Source organism: Dermochelys coriacea, chromosome 3, assembly GCF_009764565.3.
Source record: "Dermochelys coriacea isolate rDerCor1 chromosome 3, rDerCor1.pri.v4, whole genome shotgun sequence".
In the NCBI taxonomy this organism is placed as follows: domain Eukaryota; kingdom Metazoa; phylum Chordata; order Testudines; family Dermochelyidae; genus Dermochelys; species Dermochelys coriacea.
Window position 1 is genome coordinate 7271535 of NC_050070.1, and position 16668 is coordinate 7288202.

The window sequence follows — 16668 nt, forward strand, 5'->3', positions numbered from 1 at the left end:
AGCAAGGGCTGCATTTTGTTTTCTCATTGTATGACTTGAGCTTTCTGTGAATTTGGCCTATCCCAACCGTTCTGAATAATAAGTCATCATAAGTATCCTCTATATGACATACTCAAAGCTCTGAATTAATCAACCAATCTCTGCATAACTGTTGTGGTAGATGAGTAATACCATTCTACTCTTACAGATGGAAGGACTGGTGCAAAGAGACAATAAGTGACTTGTCCAGGGGCGTGCTACATATCTGGAACTGACCAAAGAATAGATAACCCTGATTGCCCTGCCCAGCCCTATGTGCTAGGCCATGTTTCCTCCCGTATTTGTCTCTGCACTTCCAGGTTCCTGGAAATGCCATGGAAGAGGCTGTTCTCACCGTATTCCCAGCATCACTGAAAGCAGAAAAGTGGAAAATCTTGTGAGCCTGTTTTTGTCAGGCTTCCAGATTAAAATGCTTCATATAAGGACTCAGACTCCTGTGTGCTTGTTGGAAATTGAACTCTGAATCCTTTCAAGTTCACACGGCAACAGGTTAGGTAAAAGTTCTTTCCTGTGTGTGATATAGAACGTTTTAAAGCATTTTGGTGCTTTCCAGCAACTGTGACCTGAAAGAACTAATACTGTCATTAGGTTTTATAGATAATTTAGATTCCAGACTTGCAGAGCCTAATCCCATCCTTGTTAGTTTGGTGTCTATTCAGACAACGTTAAGAAAGAGGAAGGTGTTTTAGGGTATGTCAACACTGCAATCACAGATGTCCTTACAGATGATGTAGACATGCCCAAGCTAGCTTTGATCAAGCAAGCTCAAATAACAATAACAGTGAATCAGCAGCAGCATGTTGAGTACGTACCCAGGGTCCCAGACAGGCTTGTACATCCCGTGCTGCTGTGGCTTCACTGCTGCTGTTACATTACAGATGGTTAGGAATTGTCCACATGTGCTGCAACAACACCTCTGATTGCAGTGTAGACATACCACTAGTTTGGGATGAGAGAGTTTAGAAGGAACCTGATATATTACTGGCTTGACATGCTTTATTAACTTATGTAGTTAATACAGCAATTCAGCAAGTTGGACCATACTCCTTTATAGTAAGGTACTGATCTTCTCTTCTCTCTTTTGAATTCAAGTGACTGAATGGGGATGGGTTTCAAAACATGGGAAATACTGGGTTGGATTTTTCAGCACTGGAGATGATTCTTAGTCAATAGGGTTTTTCTTTTCCAAATAAAATTGTATTTGATTTAACTGTGAGATTCATTATTTCAAGCACAATGAGGTACTAAGCTCCAAGCCAGTCCGTGTGTTGTGGCAAAGTTATTTTAATCAGTTTAATCATCCCAAACAGCTACCCCTTTGTTGCTAAATGTTGTATCCCATGTTAAGTGGCATTTGTTCTCCCATTTTTAAAGGGGATTCCAAAAAATGTTTAAATGTCCCAGTTAATATTTGCAGTGTTGTTGTAGATGTGTTGATCCCAGGATATTAGAGCGACAAGATGGGTGAGAGAATGTTTTACTGGACCAACATCTGTTGAAGAAAGAGACAAGCTTTGGAGCTACACAGAACTCTTCTTCAGGTCTCAGTAGACCCAAACCTGAAGAAGAGCTCTCTGCAGCCCCAAAGCTTGTCTTTCACCAATGGAAATTGGTCCAATAAAAGATGCTACCTCACCCAGCTTGCCCCCCAGTTAATATTAAAAGCCTCCAGGTCAACTTAATCTGGGAAATACGTAGACGCACCCCACTGCAACCCCATGGTTCCATAAGTCCGAACAAGGTCTTCTGCCGCTTCCCCTATCTGTCTGTCTGAATGGAGGAGCAGGAGGTATTTGGAGTGCAACACTTAATGGGTAACTTAAGAGCTGTACTTGCAGTGAGACCTGCAAAGGAAAATCTTCTCTCTAACCAGAATGAAAATCCCTTGAGATGCGTTGAAGCAATATGGGGATCGTACCCCTATTCGTTATAAGCTGATTCCACTATGTCTAGCAATATGATTGATTGATATAGGTTGTTTGCTGAGGTAGGTGGTGTGATTGGTGAAATTGCCTTTCTCATTTGTTTGATCAAGATCTGGAGTGCTGTTCTGACCTCTGATATTTGAGCTGATGGAAATAGCTTCCTTCCATTTGCTGCCCTCATCAATATCATAAAGCAGAAGATAAAATACGGATTAAGGAACCTTAGAAGCATTTGCTAGTCCCCTTCTCCTAATGTTTCATACAGGAGCCCACATCAGTAGATAACGCACTGAGAATTGACTTTCTGGCAGAAAAGTCTATTCATTCTATCCAGACTCTTCAAACCCTTTCAGTGAGATCTTACATCTTTTACTGAAGGAGGATCTCAAAGGGTTTTATAGTCTTAACAAACTTAGCGGTCAGTGTCAAGTGATACTGTTGAGTGCTTTGTGTCAGCTCATTGTCGGCCCCAGAATTCTGTAGAGAATTTAAGCCTTAATCAAACCTATATCCTCTTTCACACTCCATCCATGAGAAAACAGAGTTTCCTGAGTTTGCAGAGAGCTTGAAAAACAGCACAGAGAGCTGTGAACAGCCTCCCACTCCATTATTTATAGTGCCATGTTAACTCTGAAATCTAACAATTCTACACCTAAAGTGTCGGTGGTATTAAATTTTAGGTGGAACTTGTGTAAAGTACCAGTCCTTTTCTTCCTTCAGTCACTGATTCACAGTCAAGTTGCTTTGCAAATTACACACAAAGATCATTTTATACACCACTGAAGTACAGGCTCGTCTAGAATGTGACAATGCAACTTTAACAATGAACACTTTGAAACAGTTTAGGATGGAAAGTGAAGAATATCTTAAACAACTGCAATAGTGAAGGGAATTCAGGTAAGCAGAATGTAAAGAAATGTGACAACAAAATAGTTCAAATTTGGTCACTCTAAGATCTTTGATGTTGCAAGTGATCACAAACTCTTTCATGTCTCACCCAAGACAGCCGAGCACCATGCTGGGGCATCGATTCAGCCTTGGCTCAATGGAAAGAGTGCTACCTATTTTATCACCACTCGAAGCTAAAACCCTACCAGAGCAAGGCCTGTCGCTGCATGCACTTCTCCCCGAGGGAGAGGATGGGAGAACAGGTGACATGTGTAATCACATTGCTTAGTACACTACTAGGAAGTGCTCGGCTATTACGGTGATGAGTACCATATAAGATCCTATATAGAATAGTTGGAGGTCTCCCATTCAAGTACTTACCCAGCCTGAGGCAGCTTAGTTTGTGAGCATTAACATTAGCAGCACGAAATTGTGTTGGTGTTGGCCATATATGTATGTCGGCTTTCTTTGTGCCTGCCAAAAAAAAAAAAATAACCATAACACCTTCAACTGGTGAAATGTACCCAATTTAACAAATTTAAAATAATTGCATCTGCTCTGCCAGAGGTTTTATTTTACTGCTGCGGTGGAAATCCTGCTGTACAGATACCTAGTAGTGGAGAAGGAGCCTGCCGAAGAAATAATTGCACAGTAGCACCGAGGATTTGCACTGAAGAAAGCCTCTGTTAATTAAACAGCAGGGCAGTCAGCCAAAGAGCCCATTGTGGAAATATAAGCTCTGCCTGACTTAGTGAACAGGGGCAAGATGTTTCAAATCACCACCTGGGAAGGCAGCCTCTTGACAAACAGTTCCTGGCTCTTCTTTTCCCCACCCCCACCCCCACTCTGGCTGTCCCTCATGTATTTCATGTGCAAGTGCCATTGCTTTAAATCTGACATTGCTGTGACTGTGCCTTTAATGCCAGTAAATGAGTATTGCATGGCAGCTGTAGGCTTGGCTGAAACCAGTTCTTCTAAAAAGGCGAGAGTACCTCAGGGGTACCGCTAAACTACCAAGCTAATTTTTACGTGCCCTCTCTTATACAGATGAGATGTGACAGTATCTCACAGAGCCACCCAGGAGTGCTGAGTGCATTTTCTGCCAGATTCCTTTGTGTAGTTTGGGGCCAGCAATGTGCCTTTTTCAATTAAGCTAGAAGTGCATGAACTTATCTGAGAGGAGGTTTATTCTCAGGAATGAAGCACTAACAAGGACCTGAACTTTGGTTCTTAAAATGTTTATTTTAACTTGGTGTTTTTAGAGTTTTAAATAATCATAAGCCTTTGCAATTACATGGTACCTTTCATTATAACTCTGGAAAGTCTTGTTATCTGTATAACTGTCCAATGCTTTTTTGTATCCCACCAAGCTCTTGACTTCAGTGATACTATGGGCAGAGATTTCAGAGTAGTAACCGTGTTAGTCTGTATTCGCAAAAAGAAAAGGAGTACTTGTGGCACCTTAGAGACTAACAAAAGCTCACGAAAGCTTATGCTCTAATAAATTTGTTAGTCTCTAAGGTGCCACAAGTACTCCTTTTCTTTTAAGGACAGAGAGTTTCATAGGTTAATTGTGCATTGTGTGAACAAGTGTTTTTTTAATCACTTGGCATCCCTAGCCTCTGTTTTCCAGAAGCTGGGAATGAGCGACAGGGGATGGATCACTCAATGATTACCTGTTCTGTTCATTCCCTCTGGTGTGCCTGGCACTAGCCACTGTCAGAAGACAGGATACTGGGCTAGATGGACCCTTGGTCTCACCAAGTAGGGCCATTCTTATGTTCTTATCAGTTTTGAATTTGCCACCTTTCAATTTCAATGACTGTTCCCTGGTTCTTGTACTGTGGGGAAAGATGTACAAGTTCCTGATCTGCCTTCTCTGTACTACTCAATATTAGCACAGTATAGAAAATACAACACAACAGATACCAATATAGTGCTGTTTGGCACATCATCCTCATCAGCCCGGTCTGTGATGTATGTGTTAAAGTGCAAGAGAAGAAAAGATGTAGAGAGAGAGAAGACACAGCAGAAAAGAAAATTCAGCCTTGAAATGGATTTTAAAATGTAAATAAAAGCCGTAGTGATTCAGAAAAATGACCCAGATCTAATGTTTGTTTCTTCTTCGTGTCCTAGGGCTCTGCCCCTCCAGAAGAATGAGACTCGAGCTCTTAGAGCTCCGCCTACATTTATGAGCCTGTTGCTTTGTCATTTTAAGCTAATTGGTACTGCATTATGGGGCGTTAAATTAAATTTGTCTGTGTCAAGGACTTTACAGCTATTCTCAAAAAGAGTCTGAAAGGCCCACATCCCTGTTATCTAGGGCCAACCTTTGACAGGTCCTTCAATAAATTACTTGTATCTGAGGATCTTGGAGCACTTGGCAAATGTTAATCAAGCTTCACAACAGTATGATGTATTAAGTAAGGGACCAGTAAGGACTGTTTTATTCACCAATAACATGCAGCTGCTTCTGGGGAGGAATATAAACCGCACATTAACACTGCACAATAGTTTAGAACATGAAACAAGACTACTCTGTCCAAACGAACAACTTGATCTTCTGAAAATTATCATAAAACCTTTTAATGTCCACAAGTGTTAAAGACCTCTGGACTTCATTTTATCTGCCATAACTACCTAAAATATTTTGAGCGGTAAAGGGGGAGATTTAGTGGTTGAAGTGGCATAGCCAGGAGCAATGGCTTGAAACCAAAAGGGAAAATTTAAGTTAGACCCACTGACCAAGATCCACAAAAGTATTTAGGTGCCTAAATCCTAGGTTTAGGTGCTGCTGGAGTCCATAAAACCCCTGCTCGGCTGCTGCCTAACCAGGTAGGTGCCTAAAATCACTTGGCACCTAAATTTTCAGAGTACAAGTTCCCCAGACACCTACGTTTCTGCCTGTAGGCATGTGACCTGCTGCCAAACTCCCTGGACACGTATTTTCCACGTAAGCCCCAGCATATTCCACAAGTCAAGGGAAATTAAGTGCCCCACCTGTCTCACTGCGAGGCCAGATCCAGTAGGCATGCTCAGAGAGCACCTACCAGATTGGGTTCCAGTCACAGTCAAGGAGGTGGTGCTTCCTTTAACTTTTAGCTTAGTGGCTAGAGCACTCACCTGCAATGTGGGAGACTCAGGCTCAATTCCCCCCTTTACCAGCTGGAGAGAGAAGATTTGAACAGGGGTGTCCCACCTCTGAGGTAAGCGCCCTGAGCTAGGGGCTGTTCTGATGTCAGGTTCCCTCCATCGCTCCTGTTGAAGCTGTTCCACTTAGGATAAATAGGCATTGGGTCAGAGAGCGAGAATGATTATAGTCTAGTAGTTAGGGCATCCACTCAGAAGTGGGAGACTCAGGGCCAAGGCCCTGACTCTCTAATTATTTATACAAAGCAGAACAAATTCAACAGTAGAGACTGGCTAGCTTAGTTGGCTTGCAGCCTAGAGTGCTGGCTTTCGTGGATCCTATTCTTAGGTGCCTGTATGCATCTCTCCATGCATTGTATAAGACATCTAGGAGCCTAATTCAGGCTTTATGGATCCCACCGTTGTTGCAGTGACTTTCTAAGTGCCTAAAAGTTAGACATTGCACCACTAAGCATCACAACACTGAAGTCCTTTCGGGAATCCATGCCACAGTTTTTCCACAGAGTACTCTGAGGCAGGTATTTAAGATACTGTCACCGGAGAGTAGTCTAGAGGAAAATCTTCCTTCGTGCAGAATATTGAACTGGAAGACCCATGCAGCCTCTTCTAAGGAGTTCCTAGAGGAGCGGTGAACAATGCCATATCTGGAGCATTACAGCTTAAGTCAACATCTGGTAACAGCAGTATCAAAATACTTCCATTGCATCAGCAAACAGCCACAGACCCACTGTATAAGAGTGAATGTTTCTGGTTACTCAGACCCTTAAGGGGGGATATGAATATCTGTGTGTAAGTGTCTGTACCTCTATTTCCACAGATATTCACACAAGGCGTAGTGCTGGAAGTGCAGGCATCTTCTAATAGCCTCACCAATGCACCTCCATTGTGACCTGAAGGGACTACCTGTAAGGTTGAGAGGGTATTTCACTCTCCATGGACCATTCAGTCTTTGAACAGCAAGACTACAAGCCAAGGTTCCCGGTGTGGTGGTGGATATGTCTGCTAGCAGCTTGATACAGAGCACCAACTTGTTTCACCTACTTCACCATGTGGCCATCAGAAGTTAATGCCTTGCAAGTTGCTGACCTCCAAACTAGTGGCCTAGATGTGAAAAATTTCTCACTGTGCAGTTTCCTCTCCTTAGATGCATTGTTCAAGATGATCATCATTTTTAAGACAGGCTCTTGTCCTGTAATGATTGGCAACCATGCACTTTATTGGTTTTAATGTCACTCAGCACCATAGTAAGTGCTAGCTGAAGGCTCAACTACGGAAGAGACTCATCAAGTACAGTAGACCATAGGGAAGGTTGTCAAAAAAAAAAAAATGCCAATGGCATTGTCACTGGGTCGCTGGTGCCTTGAAGGGGAATCAGGGCTCAGTCTATTCTTGAGAAGCTACTTTAAAAGACACTACCAAGTGGTAAGGCACAGACATCTTCATCAAGTGTATGACCTTTGCTTTCCCAAATTGGTATATGGAGGAGGCATGCTTGAGGGTATTGCTTCATCACAGAGGAGCTTGTTCCTTGTAAAGTAGGTCATCACAGGCAGACTGGGCCCTGCTTCCACCTAAAGGGGCCAGCCACCCTGTGACAGGGATTTAGGAGTACAGGTCCCATTGGAAGTCAATGGAACTGGAAGACCTAAGAAGTCAGTGGCAACACATAATCCTAAAGTTGTCCTGAGAAGCCAAAGAATGGTAAAGTAAATATAATCAGGCAGCCACTGCAATGAAATTCCTTAACTGGGGGGCGGGATTTGAGAAGCACAAACCATTAGTCTCTCTAATTTAAAATTAAACATGTTGGATTCCTCCTCTCCTTCCTGTTTCTTTAGAGATGTTCAACAGCTGCATCCATATGGAAATGAGTAATAATCGCTTTTATTCCTCTTGCAAGCTGTTCTCTCATCTTTAAGTCTGGCAACCCACTGATTCTGGTAAGGTAGTTTAAAGGCAGCATGAGTGTTTACACACATCATGAGCATAGATACAATAACAGACTAAGGGTTTCTCGCTAGTGTCATGTTGTGTGGAGTTGATTTCATTGGGGGATTATTTATGAGGGTTTTATGTTGCATTATTTAATTATGCGTATTTCTGAAATACATCTGTTTTGCCCATTCATATGCTGTTTCTGATTGTCTTTATAGCTAACTACAGTGTCGATAAAACTCTCCTTCAAACCCTGGGAGGTGCACTGCTTAGATAGTCCATTAATACTGTTAATTCAAATCTTTAGAGATTGGTTTGGAGGTGGCTGAACACAGCAAAAAAAGTTAATTCTAGCCAAAATGGTTCCGGCACATGAGAAGAGCTTTTATAAATATTTCCAGGGGCAAAGGAAGCACTAAGGGACACATAGGTCTATTAATAAATGAGAAGTTGGATAATGGTGATCCTCAACTCCGTGGCTTAATAAGAAAAATATAGAAGAGGCATGAAGACTTGCTAAAAGTAGCTATTGTTGAGCAGGTAGACAGTCTGAACATGTACAAATCAGTCGGCCCAGATTCCTGAGAGATGAGCATGAGATAAATGCCTAACTAGACAGACCTTCTAGGGAATTAGCTAACAAATTTACTCTTCCACTAAAAATTACTTTTGAAAAATCTAACGACAACCAGAGTGCTGTAGGAACGCAAATGTGGTACCCATATTCCAAAATGAAAGGAAAACTCGTTGGGGCCACTACAGCGCATCACATATGCGGGACCTGCTGTCAATGAGAAGCTACCAAAATGCGGCATACCTGATGGCAAGTAGAGAAGGCTTTTAAGATGCCACTTCGATGGAGATTGGTGGAGAAGAGCACTCTAAAAAGGAAGTCTATGATGCAGACTGGCCAGTAGATCAATGGGCTGTATCATGGATGGTGACTCAGGAGAGGTGAAAAAAGAGAGGGGATGTTGAAGATAAATAACTTGGAAAGTACTCCCGTGTTCTAGGCAATGATCTGTTTCAAGGCAAGTAAGGAAAGCAGGTAAGGACCCATGCAAAAGAAAAAAGATTTGTATGAGAATTGACACATAACAGGTTCAGCTAAAGAACAGTGGAGAGTTACTGGGAGATTAGAGGAAATCAAATGCAGTGCTGATTTTGAATGCCCTTGTGTGAAGGCACTGGACTGGGACTCAGGAGACCAGGGATCAGCTCTGAGCCCTGGCACAGACTTCTTGTGTGACCGTGGGCAGGTCACATCAGGTATGTTTTCACTGCAAAGTGAAGGTGATTGTAACATGGGTAGGCATACCTATGCTAGCTTTAATGTAGCTGGAATGGGTAACAATAGTAGTGAAGATGTGTGGCATGGGCTTTCATTCAGGTCAGCTGGCCAGATACAAGCCTGCCGGGGACCCTGGGTACGTACTTGGATTTCTAGATCATGCTGAAGTCCATGCCGCTATGTCTTCACTACTGTTGTTACCCATGTTAGCTAGATTAAAGCTAGCGTAGGTATGCCTGCCCAGGCCAAAATCACTCCTTCACTCGCATTGTACACATGCCCCTATCTATACAATGAGGGTAGGGCTGTTTCTTTTCTCCCACCCTTTGTCCTGAATGTTTAGAATGAAAGCTTTTAAGAAACTGTCCCTGTCCTGTGTGTGTATAGTCCCATGTGCGTCCCTGTCCTGTGTATGGGGTCCTGAAGTAGGTTGGGGCCTTAAGGGTATGTCTTCACTGACTCAGGCTTGGGCTGTTTAATTGTGGTATAGACATTCAGGCTGGGGCTACATCCTGGGCTCTAGGACCCTGCGAGGTAGGAGGATCCCAGCTGCAGACCGAGCCTGCAAGTCTACACTGCAATTAAACAGCCCCTAAGTGTAAACCCCATGAGGCTCGGGCCAGCCACGGGTGTCTGATTGCAGTGTAGACATCCCTAGGTGAATGTCTACACCACAACTGGGAGTGAGCCTCTCCGCCCAGGAAGACAGATGTGCCCTAGCTCAAGTCAGCACACTAAAAATAGCAGTGTGGACATTATGGCACGGCTGGTGTCCTCCAAGCATGGACCCAAGGGCTCGGGTGTGCTCGTACTCAGGTGGCTAGCCTGGGCCACAAACATCCAGTGTTAATTTTGGGGAACTAGCTTGAGCAGAACTAGCATGTCTCTGTCTACCCAGGCTGGCAGGCTCGCTCCCAACTGCAGTGTAGATGTACCCCCTAGATGCTGGAATTCAACTAAGACTAATAAACGAAGAGTGATCCTGGCACTTAAAGATTATATGCACAGAGGAACCTGGCTATAGTAGCTGCAGATCTCCTGGCTTCTGTGGGTTTTCCACTGCTTGTGCAGCATATGGAATAAAAAGGCTTGGACACCATCTATGGGGTCGTGTTTTGGAGAGCAAAGCTAATCTGGGAGACATTGTCACAGCTGTTTGTTTCCCAACAACTTCCTGGTTTGGCAGTTTCTTTAATCCTGACCTGGATAGCCGCAAAATGTTGAGCACCCCTCAACAAAAACCTTTTCCAATCCCTGCTTTAAAAGAGAGCTGAATTCCAGGTTAATAATTTCCCATTTTCCTCCTCCCAGTTTAGTACCTGTCAGCCTGCCCTATGCATTAATAAATAGCAAAGAGAACATTAACTCCTGTTAAAAATAAATAAACCCCTCTATAGCGGTGCGGAACTCACCCCTGCGGCGCCTCCTGCCGGTCGTCCAGGGAATTAGCGTTCCAGCCTCCAGTGCGCCCTCTGCAGGCCAGTGTCCCACTTGCCTCTGGGCCCCAAGTCCCTCCTGGACCCCGGTGCCCCCTTTCACACCAGGGTGCCGCCACCTGCAGTACCCTGCACAGATCTGGGTCTCCCCTCCCCAGGGAACCCCCAACCCTCTACCTCTATCTCGCCTCAGTATGTGGCCACCACCAGACATTCCAGCCCCCGTTCCCTGGGGCTGACTGCAGCATAAGCACCACTCATCATAGGCAAAGGGGGTTTGGATCTGCTGCCTCTACCTACCCCTTGGGCTGCCCTCTGCAACCCCAGTACCTATTTTGCCTTCCACTAGGCCTGCAGCCTGGGGGGTTTCCAGGCCAGAGCTCCCCAGCTCCTCTGGCCTTCCCCTAGCCCTGCTCCACCTCAGGTACGTTGGTATGCTCCCAGCAGCCAGGTTCCTCCCTCTCAACAGGCTAGAGAGTGAGTCCTGCTGAAGTGGGATACCGGGAGGAAGCACGAGCAGGAGCACGTGAGAGGGAAGGGCTCCTGCCTCATACTCAGAAAAAGGGACGATCAGCGAGTTATCTCAAGTGCCTATACACAAATGCAAGAAGCCTGGGAAACAAGCAGGGAGAACTGGAAGTCCTGGCACAATCAAGGAATTATGATGTGATTGGATTAACAGAGACTTGGTGGGATAACTCACATGACTGGAGTACTGTCATGGATGGATATAAACTGTTCAGGAAGGACAGGCAGGGCAAAAGTTGTTGCATTGTATGTAAGGGAGCAGTATGACTGCTCAGAGCTCAAGTATGAAGTTGCAGAAAAACCTGAGAGTCTCTGGATTAAGTTTAGAAGTGTGAGCAACAAGGGTGATGTCGTGGTGGGAGTCTGCTATAGACCACCGGACTGGGGGATGAGGTGGACGAGGCTTTCTTCTGGCAACTCATGGAAGTTACTAGATCGCAGGCCCTGGTTCTCATGGGAGACTTCGATCACCCTGATATCCGCTGGGAGAGCAATAGAGCGGTGCACAGACAATCCAGGAAGTTCTTGGAAAGTTTAGGGGACAATTTCCTGGTGCAAGTGCTGGAGGAACCAACTAGAGGCAGAGCTCTTCTTGAGCTGCTGCTCACAAACCTGGAAGAATTAGTAGGAGAAGCAAAAGTGGATGGGAACCTGGGAGGCAGTGACCATGAGATGGTCGAGTTCAGGATCCTGACACAGGGAAGAAAGGAGAGCAGCAGAATACAGACCTTGGACTTCAGAAAAGCAGACTTTGACTCCCTCAGGGAACTGATGGGCAGGATCCCCTGGGAGAATAACATGAGGGGGAAAGGAGTCCAGGAGAGCTGGCTGTATTTTAAAGAATCCTTATTGAAGTTACAGCAACAAACCATCCCGATGTGTAGAAAGAATAGTGGTAGGCAACCAACTTGGCTTCACAGTGAAATCCTTGCTGATCTTAAACACAAAAAGAAGCTTACAAGAAGTGGAAGATTGGACAAATGACCAGGAAAGAGTATAAAAAATATTGCTCGGGCATGCAGGAGAGAAATCAGGAAGGCCAAATCACATCTGGAGTTGCAGCTAGTAAGAGATGTGAAGGGTAACAAGAAGGGTTTCAACAGGTATGTTAGCAACAACAAGAAGGTCAGGGAAAGTGTGGGCCCCTTACTGAATGAGGGAGGCAACCTAGTGTCAGAGAATGTGGAAAAAGCTAATGTGCTCAATGCATTTTTGCCTCTGTCTTCACGAACAAGGTCAGCTCCCAGACTATTGCACTGGGCAGCACAGCATGGGGAGGAGGTGACCAGCCCCCTGTGGAGAAAGAAGTGGTTCTGGACTATTTAGAAAAGCTGGACAAGCACAAGTCCATGGGACCAGATGTGCTGCATCCGAGAGTGCTAAAGGAGTTGGCGGATGTGATTGCAGAGCCATTGACTATTATCTCTGAAAACTCATGGCGATCGGGGGAAGTCCTGTACGACTGGAAAAAGGCGAATGTAGTGCTCATCTTTAAAAAAGGGAAGGAGGGGGATCCTGGGAACTACAGGCCAGTCAGCCTCACCTCAGTCCCTGGAAAAATCATGGAGTAGCTCCTCAAGGAATCAATTCTGAAGCACTTAGAGGAGAGGAAGGTGATCAGGAATAGTCAGCATGGATTCACCAAAGGCAAGTCATGCCTGACTAATCTAATTGCCTTCTATGACGAGATAACTGGCTCTGTGGATGAGGGGAAAGCAGTGGAGGTGTTATTCCTTGACTTTAGCAAAGCTTTTGACACCGTCTCCCACAGTATTCTTGCCAGTAAGTTAAAGAAGTATGGGCTGGATGAATGGACTATAAGGTGGATAGAAAGTTGGCTAGATTGTTGGGCTCAACGGGTAGTGATCAATGGCTCCATGTCTGTTTGGCAGCCGGTATCAAGTGGAGTGCCCCAAGGGTCGGTCCTGGGGCCGGTTTTGTTCAATATCTTCATAAATGATCTGGAGGATGGTGTGGATTGCATCCTCAGCAAGTTTGCAGATGACACTAAACTGGGAGGAGAGATAGATATGCTGGAGGGTAGGGATAGAATACAGAGGGCCCTAGGCAGATAAGAGGATTGGGACAAAACAAATCTGATGAGGTTCAACAAGGACAAGTGCAGAGTCCTGCACTTAGGACGGCAGAATCCCATGCACCGCTACAGACTAGGGACTGAATGGCTAGGCAGCAGTTCTGCACAAATGGACCTGGGAGTTATAGTGGACGAGAAGCTGGATATGAGTCAACAGTGTGCCCTTGTTGCCAAGAAGGCCAATGGCATTTTGGGATGTATAAGTAGGGGCATTGCCAGCAGATTGAGGGACATGATCGTTCCCCTCTATTCGACACTGGTGAGGCCTCATCCGGAGTACTGTGTCCAGTTTTGGGCCCCACACTACAAGAAGGATGTGGAAAAATTGGAAAGAATCCAGTGGAGGGCAACAAAAATTATTAGGGGGCTAGAACACATGACTTATGAGGAGAGGCTGAGGGAACTGGGATTATTTAGTCTGCGGAAGAGAAGAATGAGGGGGGATTTGATAGCTGCTTTAAACAACCTGAAAGGGGTTCCAAAGAGGATGGATTTAGACTGTTCTCAGTGGTAGCAGATGACAGAACAAGGAGTAATGGTCTCAAGTTGCAGTTCGGGAGGTTTAGGTTGAATATTAGGAAAAACTTTTTCACTAGGAGGGTGGTGAAGCACTGGAATGGGTTACCTAGGGAGGTGGTGGAATCTCCTTCCTTAGAAGTTTTTAAGGTCAGGCTTGACAAAGCCCTGTCTGGGATGATTTAGTTGGGGATTGGTCCTGCTTTGAGCAGGGGGTTGAACTAGATGACCTTCTGAGGTCCCTTCCAACCCTGATATTCTATGATTCTATGATTCCTTTGCTCCTGGCTTCACTGGCTTTTATAGGGCCCGCTGGGTCTGTTTGGGGCATGGCCACACCTGAGGTTGCCTCCCAATCAACCCAGCGTTTCCCCTACCCCAGCCTTCTCCCAGAGCTGTTTTAAGCCCTTCCAGGTAGAAGCGGGTGACCACTCCGCTACACCCTCTTAAATATTCCGGAGTTGGCCGCATCCATGGTAAGTATTAAGTACAATATTAAATGAAAACAACTGGACTCCTTCTTGTTTTTGTGGATACAGACTAACACGGCTACCCCCTGATACTTGACAGTATTAAATGAATTATCTGTGATATGGAAAATTTAAAACTGAAGGTCTGTAATTTACCATAGAATGGTGAGTCCCCCATTAGGAACTATCAAAACTTCCCTCTGTCTATACCATTTCCTCTACTGGTAGGGTACAGTCTGTCCCTACCTCATCCAGTAATGTAATATCTGTCTGGTTTGTGCAGCAGCCCCCTCTGCTGGCCACAATACAAGCTTTAGATCTGTGATTTTTCTTCACCTTATTAGGACAAGGTATAACCTATACAGACAATGATAACTTTGTAAACAAGACTGAATTTGTGCTTCAGTTTCAAAATGCCATGTGTTGGATCTGGAGCCATAAATTCTGTGAAGTGCCATGTGTGGGGTGGGGTCTGATTTCTCAGAGAAACCCTAATTCAGAAAAGTGTTTAGGCATGTGCTTAAATCCTATAAAAGTCAATGGAACCTTAGCACTTGCATGAAGCATGTACCTAAGTTCTTGTCTGAATTGGGGCCAGAGTATGCAAGTTGCAAGGGTGAAGTAGGATGCACTGCTCTCCCTCCCCTGAAAAATGTGTATAGTTGTACTTGATATATCAGTGTGTACAGGCAGAAACTTCATGTTCTGATTTATGGGGCTGTCTCTTCTTGTATAGATTATAGAAGTGTAGATTGAACTGATGAGCTGAATCTGCTTTTTAATGCTGCAATGCCCAAGCCAGACCCAAATCTTGGCCAATGGGGGCTGGGTGAACCTCACTCTTAAGAAGATTGGAGGTTGGGGGTTTTTGGCAATAAGGAGCAGCCTTGCAAAATTTTGCTCACCTTATGGCAGCAACTTTGTTATTAATTTTGGAGAGGTAAGTGACATGGAAGTCTGAAAGATTCATCATTAAAGGATTGGGAAACATGCCTTATAGTGAAAGGTTCAAGGAGCTCAATCTATTTACGTTAGGAAAGAGAAGGTTAAGGGGTGTCTTGATCATAGTCTAAAAGTACCTAAGTGAAGAACAGAAACTGATAATAGAGGGCTCTTCAGTCTAGTAGTTTAAGGTATATAACCAGATTCAAAGGTTGGAAGCTGAAGATAGATTCATAGATTCCAAGCCCGGAAGGGACCATTGTGACCATCTGTCTGACCCCCTGTATAGCACAGGCCAGAGAATTTTCCCACAATAATTCCTAAAGCAGATCTTTTAGAAAAACATCCAATTTTCCTAGACAAATTCTGATTAGAAATAGGATGCAGATTTTTAACAATGTGGGTAATTAACCATTGGAGCAATTTAAAAGGGATTATGGTGGTTTAACAGGAATCAGGACTGGATGTTTTACTAAACGATATGCTCTAGTTCAAATAAATTAATTCAGGGAAGTTCTATGGCCTGCATTTTGCAGGAGGTCAGACTAGTTTAACACAGCGGTCTCTTCTGGTCTTATAACTAGGGCCAAATTCACAGCTATGAAAAATGCGTCACGGACTGTGAAATCTGGTCTTTTGTGTGCTTTTACTATACAAATTTCATGGGGAAGACCAACGTTTCTCAAATTGGGCGTACTGACCCAAAAGGGAGTTGCAGAGGGGTCACATTATTTTAGGGGTATTGCCACCCTTCTGCATTGCCTTCAGAGCGGGTGGCCAGAAGCAGCATCTGTTGGTCGGTCACCAAGCTCTGAAGGCAGCACCCCGCCAGCAGCAGCACAGAATTAAGGGTGGCAATACCATACCATGTCACCCTTACTTCTGCACTGCTGCCTTCAGAGCTGGGAAGGCAGAGAGTGGCAGCTGCTGACTCAGAGCTCAGCCCTGCAGGCAGCAGCACAGAAGTAAGGGTGGCAATACCATACCATACCATACCATACCATGCCATCCATACTTCTGCACTGCTGCTAGCGGCAGCTCTGCATTCAGAGCTGGGCTCCCGGCCAGCAGCTGCTGCTCTCCAGCTGCCCAGCTCTGAAGGTAGCACTGCCACTACCAGCAGCAGCAAAGAAGAAGTAAGGGTAGCAGTACCGCAACCCCCGCTCCCCCACAATACCTTTGCAACCCCCCCCCCCACACACACAACTCCTTTTTGGGTCAGGATCCCTACAATTACAGCACTCTGAAATTTCAGATTTCAGTAGATGAAATCATGAAATTTATTATTTTTAAAATCCTGTGACCATGAAGTTGACCAAAATGGACCATGAACTTTGGGCCCTGCTTATAACCTGTGAAATCAACAACACATTTGGGTTGTGAAAGGCTTTCTATGGTACATGTGTTTCTGGGAATCTGTTCCTTTGATTCTGGTCCTAGGCTTCTGTGAATG

General features: G+C 44.8%; 1 protein-coding gene across 4 annotated transcripts in view; it reads left to right on the plus strand.

The window, feature by feature from the left end:
* The window catches only part of EXTL3 (exostosin like glycosyltransferase 3), a 242058-nt gene that overhangs the window by 189470 nt on the left and 35920 nt on the right, over window positions 1-16668 (plus strand). Inside the window, exon 5 of one of the 4 annotated variants that reach the window (XR_006279658.1) lies at window positions 188-1473. The exons of the other annotated variants lie outside the window; for them this stretch is intronic. The gene's annotated coding sequence lies outside the window, so the exon portion shown is untranslated. Of the gene's footprint in view, window positions 1-187; window positions 1474-16668 lie in introns of those variants that run through there. 4 annotated transcript variants of the gene reach the window in all.